Source organism: Marmota flaviventris, chromosome 8, assembly GCF_047511675.1.
Source record: "Marmota flaviventris isolate mMarFla1 chromosome 8, mMarFla1.hap1, whole genome shotgun sequence".
Lineage (NCBI taxonomy): Eukaryota > Metazoa > Chordata > Mammalia > Rodentia > Sciuridae > Marmota > Marmota flaviventris.
This window is the reverse complement of record NC_092505.1, coordinates 73,752,453-73,756,350: the sequence shown is the minus strand read 5'-3', so window position 1 is coordinate 73,756,350 and position 3,898 is coordinate 73,752,453. Positions and strand designations below refer to the sequence as shown.

General features: G+C 30.7%; 1 pseudogene; it reads right to left on the bottom strand.

Moving 5' to 3' along the window:
* Positions 1-3,056: 3,056 nt before the first annotated feature.
* LOC114098973 (small ribosomal subunit protein eS27-like) lies at positions 3,057-3,203 on the bottom strand (annotated as a pseudogene).
* Between the last annotated feature and the right edge of the window lie 695 nt (positions 3,204-3,898).

Here is a 3,898-nt window from a genome sequence, read left to right as displayed (position 1 = left end):
ATAATTCGTAGCATCATGATAGTTGTTTTACAAAGCACATTACTTTACCCATTGTGACACTGTGATGGAAGCACAAAAGTTGGCAGAAAAACTGGGGAATTAAGTATTGCTACAGGAACACTGACTCATTTCTATTGCAGACAATGTACTGTATATCAAAATATATTTTGTTTTGAAAAGAGAACCATAATTTAAAATCTTTTAAAATTCATAAAACTGTTTTTCACAAAATATTTTTGGTGTCTTCAATTAAAATATACAAAAGCAAAAAATCAAGAAAAAATTAAAATCACTCCACAAACTAAAAATAGAAGGGAACCTCTCCAAATCAACAAATGCCATCTGTAGAAAATTCACATGTTTTCTCAAGGAATTGGTATCAAATGAAGGATGACTACTCTTGTTTCTTCCACTCAATATTGTACTGGAGGTTTTAGCCAAGTATATTGTGAAAGGTAAAGAATAAAAAGCATTCATACTGGAAAAGAAGTAATAGTACTTACTTCTAATTCAAATACATAATCTTGAATGTTTAAAAAATGTCCTAAGAAATACACAATGCATACATAGGCATAAACTCTTAAAACTAATAGTTCAGAAAAACTGAAGAATACAAGCTAAATAAACAGATATCAATTGAATTTCTATATTCTATTAAATAACAAAACGAAATTAACAAGATAAGTTAACTTAGAACAGCATCCAAAATAATCAAATTCTTAAAAATAAATTTAATCAAAAAATGCACAATTAATCATAAACTGTAAAAAAATACTGCTAAAAATCAATGGAAGGACATTAATGTACATGAATAGGAAGAATTCATAGTTATTTATTTATTCATTTTTTGGTACTGGGATTGAACTCAGGGTCATCAACCACTGAGCCACATCCCCAGCCCTATTTTATACTTTATTTAGAGACAGGGTCTCATGAGTTGCTTTTGCTTAGGCTGTCTTTGAATTTGTGATCCTCCTGTCTCAGCTTACAGAGCTGCTGTGATTATAGTGTGTGCCACTGTGTCTAGCAAGAATTAAATAAAAATCAACTTAAAATAAGTTTAAGACCTAAACATAAAATATAAAACTAATACCCTTTTGAAAAGAAAGAAAGGATTAAATATCTCTCTAGGTAATTATTTTTCAACAACCACAAATAACAAAATAAAACTTACATGAATCGGGCTTCATCAAAATGTAAAATTTTCATGTTTTAAAAGACGCTATCAATACAATGAAAAACAAAACAGGGAATGACAAAAATATTTGATAAGGGACTTGTATACAAAATAATCAACTCTTAAAACTCAATAACAAACAGATAATCCATTTTTAATATGCAAAGTTTTTTTCATGTTTCTCTAAAGAAGATATATATATTCTGTTAAGCATATGAAAAGATACATGCTATCACCTCTCATTAGGAAATAGAAAGCAATAAAATGTGATACTACTTTCACCCTCTGAGATGACTATCACAATAAATATGATAATAGACGATGATGATGATGTATTAGTGCTGGTAATGCAAAATGTTGCAACTGCTTTAGAAAACAGTTCTAAAGTTTCTGAGAAAGTTACCCAAAGGAGTAGTAATTATCTAGTAGTTCTACTCCTAGGCATTTAACAGAGAAAACTGAAAATTTATGTCCACTGAAATGCTTGTACACAGATATTCCTGGCAGCATTATTTATAATAGTACCAAAGAAGAAACATCTGTCTATCAATTGAAGAATATATAAACAAAATGTGGCATATCCATACAATTGTATATTATTCAGTATCTTCTCTTTGTCATATCTGAATTGACTGTGTCACTACTATCAGCACTTGAGGTCCATTTTAAGTAAAATAAAAATTACTTGAACACAATCACTGTAATACAGTGACACTTGATATGATAATGGAGATGACTACTGAAGAACTAAATGGTAGGTAATATATATAATGTAAATACGCTGAAAAAAAGGATGATTCATGTTCCAGTGAGATATTTGATACACTATTCAGAATACCATGCTTAAAACTTATGAATCATTTATTTTTGAAATTTTCCATTGAATATTTTTGACCATAGTTGATAATTATATTATAATTCAATATATATAATATGCCCAGAATAGGCCATTCACAGAGACAGAAATTAAATTGGTGGTTTCTAGCAGGTTGCAGCAGGAGAGAGGAAAAAGTTACAGCTCTTTTAAGGGGCCTCTTTGGGAGTAATGAAATGCTTTGAAATTAGAGAGGTGTTGACTGTGTAACTTTATGAATATACAAAGAAAATCACTGAATCACACACTATGCAAGGGTAAGATTTATGTATGGTATGTGAGTAATACATCAATAAGGCTGTTATTTAAAAGTAAAAAGTATGCAAAGAAATAGAATAAAAGAATCCCATCCTGATCTAAACATTATATAGTGTTGAGGATTCTTCCTTAGGTATCTGAAAATCATGTATAGCTGTACCTTTTTCCAATCTGACCCAGGTAAACTTCTTGTGCAAGATTCCCTATAGTCTTTCCCATTCATCATTTTAAAGCAGCAGAAAGAAAACTAGGTGCTGAAGATTATATCATTGCAAGGAAAGAGGCTGACCTACTGAAATAGTAGAAGAGAGCCCCTCAGCCATAATTAACATCAATTTTCATATTTAATAAGTTAACTTCTGATAGTAAACTAAGACACTGGAGTTTAACTGTTCCTCCAGAGACTGGTTATGTTTGTTGCTTATTTTGTTTTACTATAAAAACCATGCTTGGTAGAGAGATTCCACAATTAGTACAATAAGGAAAGGAAATTTAAAAAATCAGACATATCACAAGGCCACAATTATTTTGCTTCGACTAGCAGAAACCATTTCCTAGAAAGAAAACGGGGGTGACGAGTCATAAAATTGTCACCTAGCATTCAGTATACAATCTATAAGCCCATAAACAATTAACCTTCATGAATGGACTATTAATTTAAACTTCTTGAGGAAAAGAAAACTTAAAAAAATATATCCAAAATGTGTTTATTGGACGGTTTCCCACTCGTCTGGATTCAGAGTTGTTTTAGCACCACTGTCTCCTGAAGGAACATCCTTCTGTAAGCCTTGCTTTTCCTCTTATCTGCTGGAGCAGGCCAACAAACAAAACTACCATTTTTGCCTAGCTAAAGACCACAGTTACAGTATAGCATTCAGGGCATTTCACATCCATGAAGTAGGAAGTGGGGCTCAGCTCCAGCAGCTTCCTCTTCTCTTCTGAGGAGATCCTTATGAGAAACATATTCTCCTGGGGAGGTCCTCACCATTGAAAAAAAGCAGAAAAAAAGATTCTAAAATAATAAAAGTAATAAACTATACCCACCCTAATTCAGTAGTTATGTGAATTTTTCTACTGTCTTAATTTTCTATTAGGAGAAATTGTAAAATCTGTAATGTGAAAATACTTAAAGCTAACTTCATAATTTATTTCTTCCTAAGTTCTTTGTTCCTTCAAAATTTAAAGATTTTATGTTTAGTTCTGTAAGTTCAACCTATAAAAAGAAAAAAATAAATTGCTATACCTATTTCCTTCACACAGGCAATTTTCAAAATTACTGTTCAATATATTTAATTACTTAAAATTACTCCAAAATTATTCTTCAAAAATAAAATGCATTATTGTAATAGAAAATCATGCTTCAAATTTGGGAAAGAAAATTGCACTCAAAAATATCTACAGTTTATATTTGATTTATTTGAGTACTAAACTGTTAACCCAAATTGTACATCACATATCATAGAAATTGAGGTCCATTGACCTAATTCTGTTCAACTCTTTTGAATGATTATCATGAAAGCATGGAGTAATTTGTTGCAGCCTCAAAAAAAAATACATTATTTAATGGATGAGCAAAGAAACTTGACCAT